Source organism: Phascolarctos cinereus, unplaced genomic scaffold (genome assembly GCF_003287225.1).
Source record: "Phascolarctos cinereus isolate Bilbo 61053 unplaced genomic scaffold, phaCin_HiC Scaffold_4;HRSCAF=312, whole genome shotgun sequence".
In the NCBI taxonomy this organism is placed as follows: Eukaryota; Metazoa; Chordata; class Mammalia; order Diprotodontia; family Phascolarctidae; genus Phascolarctos; species Phascolarctos cinereus.
Window position 1 is genome coordinate 527871950 of NW_027555847.1, and position 24973 is coordinate 527896922.

The window sequence follows — 24973 nt, forward strand, 5'->3', positions numbered from 1 at the left end:
TCATTATCTCATTTGATTTTCCCAAAAATTCTGTGAAATAGGCATCATAGATTTTATTATATACACTTTGCAGTGAAGAAGACAATGAAAAGCAGGTAAATTGCCTCTACTCACACAGCTAACAAGTGTAAGAGGCACAATGTAGACCCAGATCTCTCAACTCTATGTCCAGTCCTCTTTCTGTAACAGAAGCCTGTTTCTCTTATTCCTCATTCATTTGTAAAATAAGAATAATAATTTATGGTTTGTCTACCTCACAGGAATGTTGTGAAAAAATCAAACGAGTTAATATATATGAAAATGTTTTGTTTTTGTCTTTGAGAAGTTGTTATATTTGGACATAAAATAAATTCTTAAATAGAAAAGTAACCGCAAAATAGAATTGGCTGCATGAGGAAATAGTGAGCTCTCAGTCATCAGAGGTATTCAAGAAAGGTCTGGAGGAAGACTTTTCAGGTATATTGTGGAGGGAATTTCTGTTCAGGTAGAGTTTGGACTACACTGGCTCCTGAGGTCCCTGCCCACTCCACTATTCTGGGATTTAAAGGGAAGTTTGGACTTTATGCTGCTCTATCAACTAACACATGTACATTCATTTCCTGACATCCTTGGCCACTATTGGCCAAGAAAATTGCTGTGGGGGGAGGTGTGCAGGTTGCAGGGCTGCTCCATTGATGATACATGTCAAACTATGTACTCAACAAACAGATATTTTAAGTATTTTCTAGGTTGAATGTGACTTGAAAATTTCAGAGATATTTTAAGTGTCAGCTAGGTGGTTCAGAGGATAGAGTGCTGGACCAACAATCAGGAAGACTTGAGTTCAAATCTGATTCAGATACTCACTGGCTGTGCAACCCTAGGAAAGTCACTTAACTTCTGTTTTCCTAATCTACTGATAAAAGAAATGTCAGAGTACTCCAACATCTTTGTCAAGAAAACCCCCTGAGTAGCATTGGTGTGCTATGGTTCATAGGGTCACAAAGATCCAGACACTACCAAATAACAGTGGCAGCAATTTTTTTTCAGTGAAACTAAGTATGGTTTTCCAAAAGAATACATATTTGCTGATTGTATTTGGGAGACTGAATAGATTAGGATAATTTTATTTTATCCACTTTGCAATTTTACCTTCTTGAGTTCAGAAAGAAATATATAAAATATGCTCAGTGATTGCCTCCAGAGATTTGTGAGAATACAGCCCACTTGCAGATATGACAAGTCTGCATCATCGGTTTTAAGTTTTCACTTAGCAAAAAGACTCCTTTTATATCTCCTAGAAAAAGAGGGCCTAAAGCAAAACTGGAACACAGCTTAAGAATATAGTACCATTTCTTCGGAGGCATCTCAGATTACATTTGTGGAAAATCTGTTTGGGAAAATTGTCCTTGAAGTGAATGAGAGTCTGTAAGGGCTGGTAAAACAGTCCACTGATTTGTTCTTGTAAACTGATTCCAAGGAAAATGCTAAACTGATTTGAAAAAGAAAAGTAGTGTTCCTAAATCTATAAACATGTTCTGTTTGACAGGTGATGACATATAATTAATCATACAGTATATAACTAATCTGAGACAACTCATATTATAGCTTCACCAGCCACAAGATGTAGACTTTTTAAAAACATAGAACTTGCCAAAGCAGAGTATTAGAAAATCAATGGAACCAAAATGGTGTTTTTAAATTATGAAAAAAAATAAAACTTAAGACAATAAGCATATTGCAGTATAAAAATAAAGACATTCAACCATTAGAAACTGAGATCAACCTTCTGTCCAATAAATCATTCTTTTGCTGTGTTTTTAGCTCTATTTTTCATTAGCTTTAAATTATATTTTCATGTAAAAGTTAAAACAAGGTAGTGCAATGTATATGAAATAAATTAGGCAATTGCATATTTGTAAGCATATATGCATACAAAGGCACACACATATATATAAACACGTAATACATATGTGTAATACTTTTCATTTTTCACTGTGCTCAAACTTACTTTGTCTTCACTTTTTTAAAACAATAATTTGTATATTATACTATTTTGTTCTTTTTGTCTTTAAATCAATTATGTGTGTGTGTGTGTGTGTGTGTGTATGTATGTATGCATATTTGCATACATGCCATGGAGCAGCAGTGTCAAACTCAAATAGAAGCATTGCTTATTGACTTAGAAAACTACAAATTAACATTATCTATGTTGTATTGTATTTATTATTTTGTTAAACATTTCCCAATCACATTCCAATCTCATTTGCATCTTGAGTACCTGGAGAAAAACTTGGAGTCGTGAATAACTCCTTTTAAATCTTACTCTGACGCCTACTAAATCTGTGATTCTGGTCAAGCCATCTGACTTCTTAGTGCCTGAGGCCTTATGTGTCAAACTTCTGCATGGAGTGCAGCACCGTCAGATTAAAATACAATTGGGAAATGCCTGGTAAATAAATAAAAATATACTACAACAACGTCAATTTGTAATTTTCTCTGTCAATGTGGGCTGGTTTCTATTTGTTTCATACAACTGCCCTAGGCAACTACATATAAATATAAATTGCAGAGGAGTTGCTAATCTGCCATGGTTTGTGGGCTTTCTCACCTGGGCTTCCCATCACCTGTAATACCCAAATCTGACTGAACACATTGTAAGGAGCTTGTGTGTGAGGATGCCCAAAAGAAAACAAGTGCTTAATGGTTTTCTGCAGGGTTACTAGTTTCTTCCTATGTCCTGTGGATACCTCAGTATGCCAAAATGGTTGTGACAAGAAATGCTGGGTTTTCTATACAAGGGGCAATGTCAACTGGTCTTTGAACAACTCATCCAAACCAAGGATAGTAATGATATCCTGGAGGTACTTTTCTCCTGCAGGATCTTTTTGCACACCATAGGCAACACTGTAGTGCTCATTGTCAACAATGTTGGTCCATGATGAGGGAGATGAATATCCCAGAATCTACTGCAGGGTAAACGCCCAATGCAACAATGGCCTGGGATAATATCACGGTAGTATCCAAGTAGGGATCACTTTGATGCTTCAGTATGGCTCACTAGCCTCCTTCAAATGTAAACTCTTTCAAAACAAATATACTAATTCATATAATTTAGTCCCTCACAAATTATTTTGACTCTAGTGAACAGTTGTTGAGTTGAGCTAAATTAAAATAATTACATATTTCATATGATGCTGATACCTTCTCTCACTCAACAAAGGTGCATTGAGAATCTGCTAAATTAAAAGTATGGCTCTGGGTGCTATATAGTGCCACATATCTATTAAATTTCATCCTTTACTTTCACCTCTTCTCTCCCTACTTACCATTAAGCCTCAGTAATAGGTTCTTAGTTTCCCTCTATAATATTTTCATAATGCTATCATGACTCGTCCAGGTCTAGATATTTTCTAAGCAGACTGCTACAGAATTCTAGGATTCCAACTTGTCAACTTCAAAGGTTCATTGCTATTTCCTTTGAATTCCCAAACAGTGTTTTTCTTTGTAGTTGTTTTTGCTAGTTGCTACAAGTAAAGGCACAGTTTGACCTAAGCCTAATCTCATCTAGAAATACTGAGTCATCTAGGCCTAGCTTTCCCCATAGCAGTAAAGTAATTATTGTTAAGATAGGGTATTTCAGCAAATTTTCCTCATGTATAGAATCCTCTGAAGCACTGAATAAATACTGTCATTAAACAGATTTGTTTTAGGTTAATTTTTTTTTATATAAGTGATGTCATGTGCATGTCTTTTCTTTCTTATTAAAGTTGGAAACTTTACAAAGGCAACTGCACTAATGCCTTATTCTTTATATCCTCTACAGTGTCTTATACATAGCAGATTCTCTGTCTCTCTCTGTCTCTCTGTTTCTCTCTGTCTTTCTGTCTCTGTCTCTCTGTCTCTCTCATATATGTTTGATGTTTGTTGGCTAACTGAAAGATTTCTAAGGGACAAGGGGCAATGAAACCTGGCTGTTAACAGAGGGAAATCAGAGAAATGTGGGGTGGGGACCAAAGAAGGGTGCTTAAGGACTTTAAAGATAATCTTTTCAAACTTCATTTTTTTTTCCCTGAGGGTTAGGTTTCTCTACCAGGTCTTCACTGTATTATCTAATTTGTCTTGCCATTTTTCTCTGCATTAACTTCAGAGAAGTACATTAAAAGCCAGTCAAAAAAAGAAACATAATTTTAGCATCTCATAATTCTCTTAGCTTAATGATGTGGTACTATTACTGTGACAGAAATGTGAGCAATTATGTTTTAAGATGAATGATGCTGAGAAAAATTTGAAAATCGTATTTCAGAAGAACACCAGTCTATCTGAACAAGATTAGTTCTCTCTACATTTCTTCTCTTTTTAGTAGCCTCCATTCCCATAAAACAAACATAGAATTAAACTTAATTAAAGAGTTGACAATATCTATGTGCCTTTTGCATTAATGATTACTTTTTTAAAAATCACAGGGTAAAGAAGGGACTCAAAAGACTAAAAAGCACAGCATAAGTTTCTAAGCAGTTTTTTTGAAACAGATTGGCATCAATATTTCACTTTGCAAATATTCCCTCTATTAATTAAAAAGTGTATCCTTAATCCTATCTTTTTACTAGGGATCATTTATTCTTACATGAGTTTCCTATCAAAAATTAAAAGTTTTGGATACTCATAAACAAATATATTAAGATAACAGAAGCTAAAAATATTTACCCCAATTACCCATATAGCGAACAGCAAAGTAGTTCATGGAGGTTGTTTATACATACAGAGTGAAAGCAATTATCCAGATATTATTAAACAATTCCCCACATGAACACTTCAAGGTGTACTCTTGATGTAAATCTCAAATTAAAATATTTTAGGGAAGAGGGGTGAGCATGTAGAGGGGAACCCCAAGTAGTAATATAATTGCATTGATCGGATGAATACTCACTTACGTCAATTGGAATAATAGATTAAACATGTTTTTGAGAACTGATATTTTTAAGAAACCTGTCACACAGCGCAACAAATCAACAAGCATTTGTAGAATGCCTACTACTATGTACGTGGTACTGTGCCTGTGTCATATCTATTTCAAAATTGAAGAGAAATCTAGATACTGGACATTCTGTATTTTGGAACATGTTTTTTCAACTACATTTAAGTGTTTAAAGAAAGAGAGAAATAACCATTGATCTGCAGGTTAGATTACACTAATGTATCTCAGATCCTTTGTTGGATGCTATTTATGACTGTTTGATGGACAGCACGTTTTCCAACTGTGGGGAAAAAAAATTCTCCTTGAAATGTTCCAGAAATGTTTTGTTCTGGCTGCCAGCATCCAATTTCATTACTGAGACTTATTTGCATTCTTCCCCTAAAACTAAATGAAATAATAATTAAAAAAAACATACAATAACTCTGCTAAGGAAAAAGTCAGCTTGGCCTGGAAGATATAGCTATAGCCCAACAAAAATCAACATGCTTCCATATCCAGTGCTGTCAACTGTAACCATGGTGAGCCAATTGACTTAGTTTTTGTTATCTGTGTAAAGGCAAGAACAATTCTTGATACCAGTAGGTTTCAGCCAAAGCACTTTTTAACCTTGAAATAGAAAGTGATTCTAAACTTCCTAGTTCCATTTTACCCTGGGAGAAGTTTATAAGGTCATTTGGCTTGGTCAGAACAAGAAAAATTATCATTTCTCTAATTATCATATACTGGTACAACTTATAAAAGAACAAACTCTAGTGTATATTCTATTGATGGATGGGAACTAAAAATAATTGATTATGCTATTTTCACACCTACCTGTACAAATGCAAATACTACAAAGTAAATAATAGTACTTCCTGTACCTTGTGTCTATAGAACACAAATAGATTAGAAATTTTGCTTTAATCTTTTTAAAGATGGCTAGCTATCCTAGAAATATACTATTATGTGTGTGTGTATTTATCTTTATGGTTAATTTATCAGACTTTCATGACAATCAACTGTCCAAGAGTTGATTCCATCTGAGGATTTTGATCTGAAAAAAGTTGTTCATGGGTTGTGTCTATACTGAAAACCTGTCAGATAAATCTGAAAACCATTGAATGAAATAATCCAGTCAACTGAAAGAGTTTTACATGTTTGTTTTAATGGAACCAACTTATTGCTTGACTGAATTATCTTTTAAACTGTCAAACATCTATAAAACAACCTTTGAGAGAAAGCTAGATTAAAATTCCCAAAATGTTGTGTGTTTTTATTTGGGGAAAATGTGCTCTTTGCAAGGGAAAGATTAGGAAGTGCAAACTGGTATAGTGGATTAAGATGTAGGTAACTGTGCTCTGGTATGTAGTGTATAGAGATATGTTTGCTATTTAAACACTGAAAGCTTAGTCATAAGTTTTAAGCATAGAGGGCTTTTTTTTGTTTGTTTGTTTAATTATTCTTCTTCCAGACAAACTTTCTAACTTCTTAGTATTTCATAGGATAAAGAAATGCACAGATAAAGAAAAGAAAATGTGAAAAGAAAATTGCCTCTATTGTATGACCTTTAGCATATGAAGGAAGGCAAAAATAATTTAATAATAAATGTGGAGCCCTTTTTAGCTTAATGCCAATATGAGCATTAGAATAGGACTTACCAATTATTCATGAATGCTCCCCTTTCCACATTCAATAATTGTTTCTGTCCTTTGCTATTGCTGCAATGTTTTAAGAAAAAAATGTTATCATTTGATTGCCAAATATGGCAAATAATGAAACAATCTATTTGGCTGTGTCAGCACATTGGCTGAAAGCCAATGATGATTTTAAATTCATAAAAGCAAATAAGACTAGTTAAAGTTTTGTAATGGATTTTCTGTACACATAAACACACACACAAAATTAAACCCATTCTCAGATCAAAGAAACTATTTAACCCAATCTTTATTTGAATGAAAATTCTCTTCACAATATATTAAATAAGTGGTCATCCAATCATTGCCTGAAGACATCAAGGAACAGGGAATTTACTGCCTTCTGAAGTATCCCAACTCATGATTGGAAAGCTCTAATTGTTAGGAAATGTATCCTTACCACATGCCTCAATTTGCCTCTTTGTAACTTCTCTTCATTTCTCCTAGCTGTTGCCTCTATTATGACAAAAATGTCAACAAAGAAAAAAAAACCCTAAATGCTAAAGTGGTTTCTTAGATTTCCCACTTCAATTGAATCATTCATGTCAGTAATGTTGTTCATCTAATTCATTCAATTCTTTACTAAGTTTTGTTGGCTTAGTAGAAATGATAAGAAGAAACATGGCATAATGAATAAAGGATAGTTTCAGCTGATCTTTGAAGATTTACTTCTCATTATTCTCTTTCATATGTGGAATAATGGATAGAGAACTATTCTGAGTAAGGATAACCTGGATTCAAGTCCCTTCTTTGACGCAGATGATATGATTTACCAAAGGGAAGTCATTTTATCTCTCAGTTCACCCAGGCAACTCTCTAAGACCTTTAAATTGCTTTACAGTTGATTATACACATTGAGAAATTTTATGAGAGCCACTTTGATAAGGTTGAAGATAGACACATAAAAAATAGTCCTTGAGCTCAGAGAGTTTACATGTTGCTGGGAAAAAGAATAAGAGCTTACATATATGTAATACTTTAAGATTTAGAAAGACATTTATTATTTGTTTTTATATAACAATTACATCTAGAAATACCTTAAGATTTGCCAAACCCTTTATTATTTCATTTGTTATTTCATTCACATTATCTCATTTGATCCTCACAACTGAATGTCCCATAAACATCTTAAACTAAACATGTCCAAAACCTTCTCACCACCAACAGATCCAATTTATTGCAAACTTCTATTGATTTTTACCTTCTTAACATCTTTCATACATGTGCCATTCTCTCCTCTGAAAATATTGTTGTTTTGGTTCATGTCCTCATCTCTACATGGTTGGACTATTTCAATAGCCTGCTGATTGGTCTCTCTGACTCAGGTCTTTTGCTGCTCAGTCAATCCTCCTCTCAGCTGTCAAATGAATCTTTCTAAAGCACAGAATTGAGCATGTCACTCCTCCTTCCCATTAAATAAACTCCAGAGGTTCTCTATCATCTCGTTTATAAAAATCTTCTGTGTGACATTCAAAACTCTTTATATTCTAGTCCTTTCCTTTCAAGACATAGACCTTACCTCCCACGTACTGTGTGATATAGTAACACTGTCCTCCTTGCTATTCCTCTTTAGATATAGTCAGTCTCCCAACCCAGGGTATTTCCTTTGCCTGCCCCATTCCTATAATTTCTCTGTCCTCCTAGTTTCCTGGGGTTTCTTCAAGTCCTAGAAAAAACCTCACCTTCTACAGGTTGTCTTCTCCAATTCCCCTTAATTCTAGTGCCTCCCCTGTTTTGATTATCTCCTTTTTAATCTCTTATATAGCTTGTTAGTACATAGATGTTTTCATATTATCTCCCACATTAGACTGTGAGATCCATAATAGCACACACCATCTTTTGCTTTTCTTTTTATCCCTTGCTTAGCACCACAGCTCCTGGAACATAAAGAACATTAATTAATGCTTATTGATTTGAATGACTAAGGTGGAATAATAAGAATAGTAAGTACCAAACATTCCTGGAAATTTATGATGAACTCTTCCAAAGTCCAAAAACAGTTAGTTAGTCAGTGTTAGGTGGTACTCATACATGCAGAGCCTATGTTCCAAAGGAGTAACTCATAGTTCTTGAAAGTCTTCAGGATGTTCCCCTTTGGTGTGGTGTGTTTTGTTGACAGGTTCTTTATCAAGCCTGGAAACTGTTTTCCTTATCTCACCCAACATCTTTTGTCCCCAATAAAAATAAGGTCACCAGACAATCTGAGGTTGCTTTTTAGACACCACTAGGACAATCAGGGGTTCAAAATCTTCTGGTCCTCTGAAATTCATGAGATCCTCTGACAACAACTGCATACATTTTAAACATGAATATATGACTATGTATATATACATATGTAATACACATGCTTATATAGTTCTCTAGTCACCTCCACATTATCCTGTTCATATTATTATATGTTAATATAACACTAATTATTTTGAACTTTGCAATTACAAATTTTCTCATTGAAAAATATTGGTCTTTTTACAACCAGTCTCTCTGATAAGGACCTCATTTCTAAAATATATAGAGAATTAAGACAAATTTATAACACTACAAGCCATTCCCCAATTGAGAAATGGTCAAAGGATGTGAACAGACAGTTCTCAGATGAAGAAATTAAAGCCATCTATAGTCATATGAAAAAATGCTCTAAATCATTATTAATTAGAGAAATGCAAATCAAAACAACTCTGAGGCACCACATCACACCTATCAGATTGGCCAACATGACAAAACAGGAAAATGATAAATGTTGGAGAAGATGTGGCTAAATTGAAACACTAATGCATTGTTGGTGGAGTTGTGAAATGATCCAATCATTTTGGAGAACAATTTAGGACTATGCCCAAAAATATTCAATACAAAAATATTCATAGCAGCTCCTTTTGTGGTGGCAAAGAATTGGAAATTGAGAGGATGCCCATCAACTGGGGAATGGCTGAGCAAGTTGTGGTATATGAATGTAATGGAATACTATTGTGATATAAGAAATGATGAACAAGCTGACTTCAGAAAAACCTGAAAAGACTTGTATGGTCTGATGCTGAGTGAAGTGATCAGAACCAAAAGAACATTGTACACAATAACAGCCACATTGTGCGATGACTAATTATGACAAACTTAACCCTTCTCAGCAATACAAGGATCTTAGACATCTCCAGAGGCATCGTGATGGAAAATGCTATCCACATCCAAAGAAAGAACTATGGAAGTTGAATCACTATCATTTTTTTTCTCTTCTGTTGAGTTTTGTTTCCTCTTTCTAGTGGTTACTACTGTTGGTTTTAAGTTTTACTTACAACTTCACTAATGTGAAAATGCATTTAATAGGAATGTGAATGTATAGCCTATATGAGAATGTGCACCATCTTGGGGAGAGTGGTGGGGAGGAAGGGGGAGAAAAATTTTAAACTCAAAAACAAATGGAAGTGATTGTTGATAAATCAAAATAAATTAATAAAATTATAAAATAGAAAAAAGAAGAAAAATTATTGGTCTAATCAGAAAAAACGGAAAAAGAAAGTGAATTAAAAATGCATATCACCCAAATTATAACCTGGAGACATTTATTTTAAATTAAACAGAAAAGGGAGGAGCTAAAATGGTGAAATAAGGTGAGCATTTTTGCTAAGCTCTCCCAACATTCGCTTTTAAACAACTATTTTAAAAAAACATCAAATAGATTTATAAGTGGCATAACCACCAAAAAAATCACAGAAAAGATTTTTCCCAGCCCAGAATAGCATAGAAAGGAAAAAAGAGTGATCTGTGGATCCTGGAGTAAGGGTAGGCTGAGTAGTATCAGCTAATGGCTTGGAGATTGTAGTGATAGCAATAGCAGCTAAAGCAGCAGAGGGAGTATTGTCATCTATGGAAAGTAAAATGACTGAGTACCTAGTCTGAAAGAGATTCCAGTGGGACTCCTGTGTTCACACTGGGCCTGGAAGAAAACAGGTTATTTCAGTAATTCATACCATTATTCTAAAAACAAAAAGAAGAGTATTTCTCACATGTTGTGCCAAACTTGCTTAGAGGATTTATGGAAAGACAATTTGGAAAGGATATGATCTGTGTCAGGGGAAAGAATGACTATATTGATGGTATCACAATTGTTTCAATACTTACCTCAAACTTGTGAAAATTTCATGCTTTGCCAGATCATTTTTGTGCTCTTTTCTCATTTATCTTCTAAACATTTTTGTGAGATAAGTTTGGTGGGTATCATATGAAAAAGATGAGGCTCAAAAAATAAGTTTATCCAATGTTTACCCATGGTGATTCAGGACAAAGCTTTGTGCTTTGGGAAGTGTGGCTTATTGCTTGTTTTGAACTAGAAACACTCCATTCAGATTGTATCAGTGTCTAAACATCCATATAACCAGATCATAAAGGGAGAAACAAAAACCAAAGAAAAAGTTTTATAAAGAAAAGAGAAAGCAACAGTGGACCTGATAAATTAGTGATTATTTGGATTCTCAAAATGGTTTTGGTAAAGATGAAGAATTTGGGCAGCCAACCAGTTTTAAATTTCATTTTGCTTTATTTTAATAAATTAAAATGGGGAAAAAATAACTTGAGAAATAGTGAGGTATAATAGATAGCTAGCCTCAGAATTCTGAAGACCTAGATTGAACTGTGGCTCTGACACAAATTAACCTTGGAACTCTGGACGAGTCATTTGGCCTCTCAGTATCTGAATCAGCTCTCCAAGTTGCAAAAGAGTTGTACTGGTGGTTAACTCAACAAAAATTCCCTATACTAGTGAAATCACAGATCTGAGCAACAAAAACAAAAATAGATGAATATCTTAGGCAACAAATGGCATATTTATTGTACCAAGGCAAAATACATTTCAAATTTAAGTTGCAGCATCATAGAGTTCTCCTACATAATAATGATCATGATTAAGTTGTATATGGTAAGTCGCATGGCTATAGAGCACAATCAATTATCATACACACACACAAACACACACACACACACACACACAAACACATATATTACCAAAGGGGGAGGTGGGAAGTGTATAGTTTTTTTGTTTTCTCCCCAGTGGGAAGGAGGGAACAAAGGTGATAGTCAGAGGGTACAGAGAAAGTCCAAGAACTTGGGAGCCCCATAGAGAAGAAAAGATTTGTGAATCAGAAATGTACCACAGCCAGTGGCCATCTAATTGCTAGTAAAGAGATCTGGTTTCCTAAATGTAAGATAGAAATGCTTAGGTAGAAGCTTTGTCTGGCTGACAGACCCACTTAAAAAGCAATCTACTAGCACAGAATTTCATTGTATCTCTGACTATTGCCACTCCTGGGAATTTGTATGCCTATCCCCCCCCCCTCCACTTTCTGTCCTTCCCCAGCCTTGCTGCTACCTGGTGAACTAGAATCTTTTACCTTTAATTTTTTTTAACTTGCTTCTTGCACTTTTATGATAGGTTTTGACTCTAGACAAAGAAATGCTAATTTTCTTTGAAATCTGAGTGTGTTTTCTATAAAGGAATTTACCACACATTTAAGGTAAGGACTAAAAGAAACTCATGGATCCAGAGTGAAAAATGAGGTTAAATTGAATTTCTTTTCCAGTCTCTGTCTCTGTGGCTATCTCTCTGTCTCTGTCTCTCAGTCTCTTGTCTCTCTGTTTATCTCTCTGTCTCTCTTCTCTGTCCTTCTCTCTCTGTCTCTGTCTCTGTCTCTGTTTCTCCTCAACAAAAGGTGATTTTACCAAAAAGGAAAGAAAAAATAGAATTGATTGTGACAGAAAACTAATGTAATTGTAAATGTAATGACAGAAATTGTTAATACGAAATGTAATATGGACTGCCAGTCCTGTCAATAATACTTGAAATGACAGAATTTCAGTAATGTCCTTACATTCCTATTCTTAAGACATTTACTCTTGATTAGGTTGAGCTGAACCACACCCTAGATCTCCACCCACACACCCAGGGATTTTCTTTGTAGGGGAACTGGCTCAAGCTGTATCTAGGTCTCTGATGTCCTGGCCCCCTTCTATTGGGATTCATGGCATGATGGGCAAAAACAGCCAGAATGAAGTGGGTTTTTTTGCTCAGATTGCTGAGGGTGGCTGGGATCTCATGACCAGGCCTTTCTACCTCAGATTACCCCCTCTCTCTATGTGCTCTCTCCCATCTCTACCTCTCTTCTACCCTACCCTCTCCTCCTAAAACTATAAAAAGTTTTTATGGGTCTCTTTGGTTGGAAAATCTACTGGATATCCCCCAGGGTGGCAGGTTTGCTCTCCTGTTATCTTAATTAAATATGCTTTATTCCCCAACTTATGGCTTTATTTCAGAACTTGACAACTATAACTATAAGCTAGTGAGACTAACTTCAATTCCTGGAAAATTTCTAGAACATAGTAATATATAAAGAGATAGGGATTGGAAAAGTGATTTATTTGGTAAAAGAATCTTACAGATGACGAAACATCCTATCCTAATATAAGTAGTAACTTTCTCTGAAACTTTGGCTTAAAAAGTTGCCTAGAACACTGAAAGATTAAATGACTTGCCAAGTGTAAGAGTACAATTCAGAGACAACTTGAATCTGGGTTTTCTTGGCTTTGAGGCCATCTGCCTGCCACCAACACCCCCACCCACTCTCTTCTACATCATAATCAATCTCCAGAATAGGAAAGGGTGCTCAAAAAGAGTTGGCATGACTTCATTAAGAATAAATCATGCCAGACAGACTTTACTAAATTGGTAGATGAAGTGATGGTGAGAGAAGTATTTTGCTTAGATTTCAGCCAAGTATTTATCAGCATCTCATACTTGTGGAAAAGATTTAGAGATGTGAATCAGGCAACAGCTAATTTAAGTGGATACTGGACAGTTTGAATAACCATACCCAAGTAGTGATTGTTAATGGCTCAATCTTTACTTGTGTGTGGGATGCCACTCAAATTAAAAAAAAACACATAGAGGTATCCAAGGAGAAAGAGAAAGTTAATTTATTATTAAAATTATTTCAAACCTCGAGATTTGGGTGTCCCTCCACCAGAATACTCTGATGAAAGGAGACACAGACAGAAGCAAAGGACCTGATTATATACTCTAATATACCTCTCCCACCAACTGGCCAATATTTGGCTCACATTCTCAATGTCCATAGAAACTGAAAACAAAACAATGAACACAATATACATATCTATATTTCTTAGTTTGCTGAAGTAATACCAAAGAAGCAATTAAAGATGTGCAGTCAGGCTAGACACTGTACTGTATAGCCAGGTCACCATGACCAAAATATAGCAACAGGTGAATCAACAAAATACAGGGGGGGCTTCTTCAGGAGTTTCAGGCTTGGCAAACTTTACTTAACAATGGCATGGGGGGGTACTTAGGGTTGAATTCCAGTAAATCAGGTGATTTTTAGTAAATTGAAACTTAGGCCTGTCAGGCTGCTATGCCTGCCTTGAGTCTAATACATTTCTATTTATTTTCTAAGAAGTTTTCATGGGACCCTCATCCCACTCAGCCTTATCCCAAACCTTAATTACACTGGGGAGTCTTCACTGGGACATCCCATTCAATCCCTCCTCTTCTCCATACTTTCTGAAGACTCCTCACAGCTAACCATTAAATCTTAATAACCATCAGGGTGGTCTCAAACTAGCACCCAACCCTGACCCTTCAGAACCATCAGCTTGATTTCTCCTTTCCCTTCCATTTAACCAAAGTGGACAAGGAGTCTTGCATACAGGGAGACATGCCAAGAGTAAGACAATAATCCTCTCAAATTTTACAATCTAAAATTTTAGAAACACAATACAATTTAACTTTTGTAATGCAAACAATAAACTTCAGACAACATCAATTACATTTCCATATTATCAAACACCTAGCCTTAGACTCTTATTAATCTGAATTCAAATTCTTCTCAGCTCTTTTTCTTCTCTCTAACCATTACCCCTTTAAGTAAATGTAGGAACAATTGATCTAAGCATTGACAAATTAAAGGGGCAGTCCCTTTATAGATACAGATACAGAAACCCAAAAGAAAACAATAATGAAAAGGCCCCTTAATATTCAAAAAAGTCTTTTCTTATACAGCTGTCTGGCAGAGGACATCATCAGTGAAGTCCTCTTGGCCTTGGTATTTGCTCCAACCATCTCCAGCACAGCTTCTCAGCATGTCCTTCTTGTTGTCTTCTTGTAGGAACCAGTTTTCTGTCCATTCTCCTACAAAAGTGATCTTAGCACAATTTTAAATTACCATTTCTAATTCTTATAACCCTAATCATTTTTACAAACTCAAAATTGAAATCATGGCCAATTGTCATATTTAAGAAATTCACATCAGAACCCAGTATCTTATACTTTACGTTAATTCACTAAGGAATTAATAACAGGCTCCAATACACACATATCAATGTTTAACACAGTACATATAAAATCTTAAACTTTTAGTCATTCCTTGTTTCTTTGATGGCATTTACAAAATAAACCACAAGTCATTCTTCTTTTAACATTATTAATTGTTACAAAACTTTAGACCAATATGATATTATCCAAATAACAAAAATAACATTCTCACAAGCCCCTAAATTATCTCCATGCCATTATCAAGAATTAAAGGACCCTAACTCAATAAGGAACACACACACTGGAACACTAGTCCCAGTTCTATAGTAACCCAAGATGTTCCATTATCAATTATTTTAATGAATTTGTTACTGTACTTACAAAACCTTCTAATTATAAAAACTAACTCCAGAATCAGTTGCTCAAACAGCCTTCCTTGACATTTATACCTGGAGTTAGACTCAGAAACAGTGAGTCATTAGTCCCATTAAGTCTTTGAATAGCAAGTTCCAACAATCAGTTTAAAATATGACTATAATCTCACATTGCCTAAGGAACTTCTCTAAAATGATCTCCATAGCTTGCATGCATTTCCACTCTTGTTCATAAAAGCTTACTAAGTTGATGCAAAAGTCCTTGAGTAACACAAATTCCAAGGTATTATCAAGAAGCTGAATTCCTAGTTATCACAGAATCCCTAAATATCAAAAATTCCTTGGTCGAAAAGCTGTTGTAATAAAGTCTCACATTGGTAACAGTAAGAGACTGACTACAGAAAAAAAAAATTCTACTGCTCTCAGAATCCTTTTAAACAAAGAGAACATCTCAAGGTGAGCCTTAAGCAGTTTGCATAAATTTCTGCACATGTTCTAGTTCTAAATAAAAACACACACACAAAAAAAAACCCCATATCTTATACTGACTACTTGCTCTGATCATAGAAACTTAGTATAGAAGGAAAAAGAGCAGGGATATATTAAATATGACAGGATAAAACATCCTTAGCTTTGTTTAAATTCAGATAGAGTCACAATTCTCCAATCATGCAGTATCTGTTTTCCTCATAGTCAGACTCAGGAATAGTCAGGTGGGAAACATTCCTTTCCAAAGTAACAAGTGGGGAAACTGAGCCAGGAGGATCCCATCCTAGATTATGACTAAGATTGTCCCCTCGGCCTTTTCCCAAATAAGTCACATTTACCTCCACCTGTTACCAGTACAGAATCACATTCCCTGGCATTTCTCTCAGATACTGATTTTAATGCAGACAACTATATCCAAATTCAAACTCAAAACTAGTTATGGTCCCAAAAGCCTTTTACCTCAAACAGCAAGTGTCATTAATCATAGCTTAAAGCCTGATACAGTTAATTTTGCTCTCATAGAATTGCAATAAGCAACAGAAATTTACCAGGACTCACATACATAAGAAATCTCACTTTACATCTTTTCTTCTCAAATTTAAACTTGTCCTGTACAAAAGCCAATCATTAGAAATCATTTCTATCTATTGTCCTTGATGACCTTGCCCCAGGGATCTTGGCAAGTTTACAAAATAAAGGGGAATTGCCGTGTACCTCAGAGAGGGCTAACATTGGTGCCACAATCCCTTTCTTTTCCACATACAATAATTAATTAACCATCTTAGGTTTTAGCATTAAAACAATAACCCCAAATAACTTAGTTAACAATCTCACAGATTTCATGAATGATAACAAAACAATTTTAACTAAAAATTCAAAATGCCCCAACAGCCAAATTCATTCCTTTTTTTCTTTTCTCTAATTTCACAATTAATTTAACATTCCAGAAATTGCCCTTCCAGCAACATAACTAATACAATTGACCCAAAAAAATCTTTCTTTCTTTCTAGACCCCTTCACCAGGTCCAGCAGTCTCCTGGGGCCACTCCCACCCCTACAGACTGGCTTCTTTTTTTTCCTATGCTCACCCATCATTGTCTTTTACTGGTCTGATAGCCCCAGACTACATCCAAATTCCCAATTAGACCTCAATGCCATTCCCAATCAGGGTACTTCAAAGCCTAGACTTCCCCACGACCACTAGTCCATGCCTTAAGAGCCTGACTCATACTACGCAATCCCCAACAAACCCAGTTGTTAGCCTTAAGAAGGAACCTAATAAATTTTGCTTACATAAAAAAAAAAATTGCTTTTCTGACAACACAGATGATACAGTTGCCTACCAAATTATACAATAAAGGAATACAACAATGCCATACTTTAGAACCAAAACCAATTAATAATATCTCTGGGCTACTACCATCCCCTCACTAAATAGTAAACTAAAATACATAAAACTTTCTTGGGGCCACATAGTTCTTAATGCCAGATAACAATATGTGCTCTCTACCCTTGGCCCTTTGTGAAGAGATATTATCCACAAATTCATATATTTCTTCAATATTTCAGTTCCCCGTTCATATTCACATTTTCTAAAAAGTTTTACAAACAGTTTGGAATCACCTATTGTAACCAAGTCATTTTAAAATGTACGGGGCCAATGTTCTAACTACTTCTTTTTGCTTTCCCTTCAGGATAACACCTCTGGAGCTTAAAAATTAATTAAACACTGCACAACTTTCGTTTTACATTTCTGAAGGGAGATAATTGAATCTCTCCCTCCCCTCTGTCTTGCCAAATGGCTTTTACAACTTTAATAACATTCAAATTATGAAAAGTCACTTGACATAACAATACAGAAGTTTACTGATTTGCAGATCCTTACATTTTCCCAATTTACAGTGTAATAAATTCTAAACATTACATTTCATTTCCTTGGCAGCTACCGAACCCAAACAAGCACTCGGCACAGCTCCCAGCTGCCCATAAATTACCTTTTGTTTGTGCTCTGGTACACAAAAACTTTTTTCTCTTTTAGGTAAGGCAGGGAATGGTTAAAAACTTATTTAGCCTGCCTCCCTTTGATCTGATTTTTTTTTTCCTTCTCCTGTCTCTCTTCTACATTCAACAATTTGGCCAAAATTGGAATGCGGGACAGAGGAAGAAAATATTTTCAAACAACTATTCAAGAGTTCCAAACCTTTTTATTTTCAAAACCTCTACTCACACTGTAAGGTGTTTTCTCTCTTTTTCTCATCCACCCCCCTAAGGCTTCTGTTACCAGGGAGGAGGTGGGGGAGAAACAAAGCCACTGCCTGACTTCAAAGGATCAGAGTACACATACGAACAATCAACCATACCACACACACAGAGACACAAACACAGAAATTGGACATATAACAAATTGCTGTTAGATTCTCAAATCATGAAATCATATTTAACCATTTTCTTTTATCTTTCCCTTTATATTTTGGTGGTTCATTCCAATTCTAAAGCTTATTCCTTAAGGGACAATTTTCTTGGTATACCATCCTTCTGCTCCGTGGTGCTGGGTTAAAATTTATCTGAAAGTCTGTCGCCAGACTCTCCCAGGTCAGGGACCTACGAATTTTTCAGGACCTCACCCTAGGCCCTCGGGACCTCACCTTAGGCCCTCCCGGAGGGGTTGCCCCCATCCCTCAGTCACCTGAGCGCTCACCTGTCTTCATCTCTCCAGGGATAATCTGTCCTATCCCAAAGACCCACAAGTTCTGACACGTCCTCAGGTTATATGCGTATAACTTACGTGACTACTTTCTCCACCAGCCAGAGTTTTACACTTGCGCCACAATACCACTATCACAGCTCTTTCTTTATTTTCTTTTACTTTAAGTTTCTGTTACTCGGAATTCCTCTCCTCGGGACTTCTGACGCTCAGAAGGGAGACCAATCCCCAAGTCTGAGAGCCACCAAGAAAAATGGCTGGTGGGCGCCTGCTCTTGGCCCTTAGACAGGGTAGACTCCTAAGAGGCTTATTTCCCAGCCAATGCACCAAACTGTGTGGGATGCCACTCAAATTAAAAAAAAAAACACATAGAGGTATCCAAGGAGAAAGAGAAAGTTAATTTATTATTAAAATTATTTCAAACCTCGAGATTTGGGTGTCCCTCCACCAGAATACTCTGATGAAAGGAGACACAGACAGAAGCAAAGGACCTGATTATATACTCTAATATACCCCTCCCACCAACTGGCCAATATTTGGCTCACATTCTCAATGTCCATAGAAACTGAAAACAAAACAATGAACACAATATACATATCTATATTTCTTAGTTTGCTGAAGTAATACCAAAGAAGCAATTAAAGATGTGCAGTCAGGCTAGACACTGTACTGTATAGCCAGGTCACCATGACCAAAATATAGCAACAGGTGAATCAACAAAATACAGGGGGGGCTTCTTCAGGAGTTTCAGGCTTGGCAAACTTTACTTACAAATGGCATGGGGGGGGTACTTAGGGTTGAATTCCAGTAAATCAGATGATTTCTAGTAAATTGAAACTTAGGCCTGTCAGGCTGCTATGCCTGCCTTGAGTCTAATACAATTTCTATTTATTCTTCTAAGAAGTTTTCACAGGACCCTCATCCCACTCAGCCTTATCTCAAACCTTAATTACACTGAGGAGTCTTCACTGGGACATCCCATTCACTTGGAAGGAAGTCTTCAAGTGAATATATGCTTGGGATATGTGTTGCTTAAAGTTTTATTTTGTTTTTACTTCAGTTACTTGGTCAATGATTGAAATGCATATTTAGAGTTGATATGAAGTTAAAAGTTACAGCTCACATTTTATATTTCACAACAAGTTGTAGTGGCTAGAATGTTGTAAACAAATAAAATAAAGTGAAATGTAAAAGAGATAAACACGAAGTCATACACTTGGATTAAAAAATCGACACCACAAGTGTAAGATTGGGGAAGAATATCTAGAAGATAATTGGTCTAGAAATGATTTGGGGATTTTAATGGACTGTGAGTTTTGTTAATGTAAATCAAAAGTATAATATTTCTTCCAATCTACCCCCTCCAAAAAAATAAAAAAGCTAATATAACCCAAAGCTACATTAAGAGAGGTAAAACAACTAGGAAAAAGGAGACAATAGTAAAATGGTACTCAACTGGTCAGACAACATCTGCATTTTTGTATTCAGTTTTTGTTGCCACTTGTTAAGAAAGATAAACATCAGCTGGAGAATATTCATGAAAGCAACCAGTCTAGATTCCTGCCATTTAAAAATTGGTGAAACTTTAACAAATTAAACTTTAACTATTAAAGTAACTTCTAGCTTGGGATGTTTAGGCTAGATAAAAGAAGACTCAGGGGGACATAATAGCTGTCTTCAAGAAGGTGAAGTCTCATCACATTCAAGAGGAATTATGCTGGTTCTAATTAGTCTCAGATGGCAGAATGAGGACTGATGGCTGGCAGTTACAAAGGAGCAAATTTAAACTTGGGCCAAGCTTCCTGGCAATAAGAGTTAGTTAGGATAGGCTGACTCAAGAAGGTATTCTTTCACTGGAAAATTTCAAAATAATATTACATGCCTACTTCTCAGGTATATGGTAAAGATAATCCTTTGCAAATTCTCAGATGAACTAGAAATTCTATAATTCCCTCTCCAGAATTCTAGATCAGTATATCTCATTGCCATCCCTTTTAAAAAATTAATAATTAACTTCATTCTAGTTCCATCCTTTCTCATGTTTACACTTATCCACCATCACTATGCTTTTGGAAGAATGAGAGGTCAACTTCCAATGCATTCATCAATACAAAAGAAGTAGCAAGAATAATAGCTGAAGGTCTCACTTCAAGCAAATATGGAGGTGGAACACAGAGTGAATTTTTCACGGGTCTACAATGGACTATCCAGTGTTTTTATTTCTATAATAACCAAGTAATCATTGTTCTTTAGTTGTTCAGTTGTGTCTGATACTCCATGACCCCATGGACCATGACATACCAATATTGTCCATGGAGTTTCTTTGGCAAAGATATTGGAGTGGTTTTCATTTCCTTGTCCACTGGGTTAAAGCAAAGAGAAGTTAACTGACTTGCTATGATCACAAAGTGTGTAAGGTCTGAGGCTAGATTTGAATTCAGGTCTTCCTTACTCCAGGCCCAGTGCTTTATCCACTGAGCCATTAGATGGCTCAAGTAATTATTAGTCATTTTCAAATTGCATTTGGTCTCCCTCCTAGATTAGAAGACAAAATTAGCTTAATAAATACCTCTCTACTCTCTAGCTTATTGGGAAGAATGTAGTCACTTTTCAGTATCTTGAATTAGAATATCATTATGAAAATCAGAAATTATTTTTAAAAAAGATCTAAACAGACATAGGCCAGGCAGGGAGGCAAAAAAAAAAATATTAAGTACTTACTATATACCAAGAACTATGCTAAGTGCTAGGGATAGAAATTTAAGCAAATAGAAAGATAGTCCCTGACTTCAAGGAGCTTACATTCAAAAGAAAGAAGCCAACACACAAAGGAAATTAAGGGGGAAAAAAATGAAAGCTGGGGCTGAGAATGGAGAAAGTATTCATGTAGGGGCATAGGGATGAAAGTCAGAAGTACACCCAAAAAGGAAATAAGACATGGTCAGCCTGAGTTAGTTGACAAAATTGAGTCCCTTCCACTGGAAACTTACCAGTGCAAGAAAGGGCTTGGCATGGGGGGAAAAGCTTCCAAATAAAGAATGCCACAGGTGCTGAGGAAAGTTCCATTGTGAGAAGAAAGCTGAGTCATAATGGTGGAGTCCAGAGAATTAGAAGCACAATCAGGAGCAGAATTAGACATGGCCAGCCTGGACCCCACAGAAGGAGCACTGAATCTTTGGAACTATGAAATACATTTTGCACTATTGTTGAAGAAGAGGGAATTGGACACCCTGAGGGGGGGGGAATGCTTATACTCCAAGGAATTATGATTTCAATCCATCAGTGGCACCAAGTGGGAGGGTATTCATCATCTGAGGAGTAAGGGTCAATATTCAAGATAGTTACTGCTATGTGTTAAATTAAAAAGGCAACATGGCATAGTGGACAAGGGTCTGACTTCAGAATAAAGAAGAACTAGATGTAAATTACATATTTGAGGCACACTGGCCAAGAAACCTTGGATAAGTCAAAACCTTTTGGTGTCCTGGTCAGTTCTGAGACTATGAAAGTAACATAACAGTGTATGAGAACAAACTGCAAAATGTGAAATATTTTTAGAAAGAAAGCATTAGGTTATTTGGTAGAAAAGAGTGATCTGGAATGGATATGTTGCTCCCTCTTGTCCATGCTCTGAAAGGCTTATATTATATGGGATTTAGACATATGTTGTTGTGGTTCAGTCATTTTCAGTTATCTCCAGCTCTTTGTAACTCTATTTAGGGTTTTTTTGGCAAAGGTACTAAAGAGGTTTGCCCTTTCCTTCTCCAGCTTACAGATGAGGAAACTGAGACAAACAAGGTTAAGTGACTTGCCCATGGTCATAGAGCTAGTAAGTGTCTGAGGCCAGATTTTTGACTCAGGAAGATGAGTCTTCCCGACTTCAGGCCCAGCACTCTATCCACTTACTACCTAGTTGTCCCTTAGACAAGGGTAGCCCCACACAAACCAGATGTACATAGTTAGACAGTTTTGCCAAGAGAACAACTTGAAAGCAAAGTAGTTTGAAATAGATATCAGTGAATATGAATATTCAATAAAATTTAAGGGAAGCCAAAACACAGAACACAAACTTGAGAGGTCCCAAAACAATTCTTTGTTACCTGCACTGAAGAGAAAGAGTGAGATTGTCCATGGACACAAGTGGAGCATCCCAGGAGAACTTGGATTGACTTTCATCATTTTCCTGACACTTGGTGGGGAATTCACACTAAGAGTATTTTATCTACACTCAGGTACAAACTGAACTCTTTGGCAGTCTGGCATTGTCTTTTTCTTCCCTCTACCCCTGAAGTTTTCACATTTATCTCAGATTTTTATATCCCTTCATAATCTATTTCTTCATTTCCCTTAATCATACACACACACACACACACACACACACACACACACACACACACACTCATGTATATATTCCTTTAAAAAAAAGGGAATATTTTGGATAGATCCAGGATCTGGGGGAACACAAAATTCTTTATTGGTATCTCTGGCAAGAGATTCTAAGCAAGATTCTAAATTCAAACAACCCTTAGTCACATTATATTTAGATTTAAGCAGTATAATAATTAATAAGTTTTCTGAATATAATAAAAACCTCTTCTGTAATTATTGCTGACATATTGATATAGAGAATTTCCTTAGGGCAGAGAGAGACAGAGAGAGAAACAGAGAGAGATACAGATACATAGACACATAGATAAATAGATAATATAATGAACTAATGAATGAGTATATTAATGAATACATAAATAAATGAATGGATGACAAATAAATATGCAAATAGGTAAGTGAATAAAGTTAACACAAACAGGAAGGCTCAATATTTTCTTAGGGTATATATCAAACATGTCAAAGGAATAGTAATTATATATGTCAAAACAGAAGTTAATTCACATGGTCTGAAATGAACCTGCCAACTAAAACCTAGAAAGCATTGCTAAGTATTACAAAGATTTAGCTAAAAACCTAAGATTTTACAAAAGCATATGGTACTTGCCTCACTGCTGCCACTTGAAGGTAAGAAATGCAAAAGAGAAAGAGACTTTTTAAATGAACAGCTTTTTAAGAAGATGGTGTGTGATAATAAGATTTAGAATTCTTAATTTCTTAAAAATATAGGTGTGATTTGTACTGGTAAGAGATGGAGTACACTTAACTTTAGAGTTGGTAAAAGTAAAATTGTACAGTCTTGAATATCTTAGCAAAAATATTTTATACTGTAAAGGAAGGGGGGGGGTATATATCCGGTAGCTAAAACACATGAAACAAGAATACACCAAAAGTTTTCAGGACATACAATATAAGAATGGATCTGGAAATAAAACCTAGGACCTATGATGTCATATATAGATACATAAAATATGGGCCACATGCAAAGAGAATTAAAGATTCTAAAATAAGGAGAAAAATTTCACATGACACATAATAATGAAAGCTACTTAGATGAGACCTATAACCACCTTATGATTCTGAATGGTCTATAGAATAAGAGAGGTGAAGTGGGGAGAAGGAAGTCAAATTATATATTCAGGAAGTAGAGGAACCAAAGAGATGAAACAAAGTTGGTAAGATTTGGCTATATACCTATGAAGTCAGACACAGAAAGGATATTGATCCTTACCACAGACTATATGAACAGAAAGATGGAATAAATTAGGAGTTTGAGAAACAGATCCAAGGCTAGAAGAGATAAAATGACTTCAACTATCCAGACATCTGCTAGAGCTCTCACCCTACTCAAGGTAAAGTAGCTAACTTTATATCTCAATTTCCTCTGATCAAAAGAAAAAAAAATGGAGAAAATAACTAGAGGAGGGAATGTTACTCTGAACTTCTTTTCAAGGACAAGGAAGAATATTCTACTGGTATGAAAATGGTAGAAATCTTGAAGAGACAGGACTCGTTATGTGTCATAAGAAGAGAAAAAAAGGTAGGAATAATCTGATGTACACTCTAGATTTTGGAAGTCCAGATTTCGAGTGTTTTGGAAAATGATAAATAGGATGCCATGTACTAAAATTCTATGAGAAAAGTCATGCCATGGGAAAGGAAAGGTTTTTTTTTTAAGAATTCAATTCTGAAGATTCAAAGAGAAAATAAAACTTAGAAGGAAAAAGTGAACTTCAGTAAGATCTAGATGCCATCTAGAATAACTAAATGGTGCAGTGAACAGACACCAGACCCAGAGTCTGGAAGATTCAAGTTCAAATTTTGCTTCACATATTCACTAACTGTAAGACCCTGAGTAGTTTGATTAACCTGTCTCAGTGTCCTCATCCATAAAATAGGGATAATAATAGCACTTACTTGACAAGATTATTATGAGGATCAAATGAGTTAACAAATGTAAAGTGCCTTGCAAAACTTGAAGTATTACACAAATACTAATTATTACTGTTATTGTTGTTATATGATTGCTATGCCCAATTACTACTGAAAGATCATAGAGATGAAATGAACAACCTTGATTCC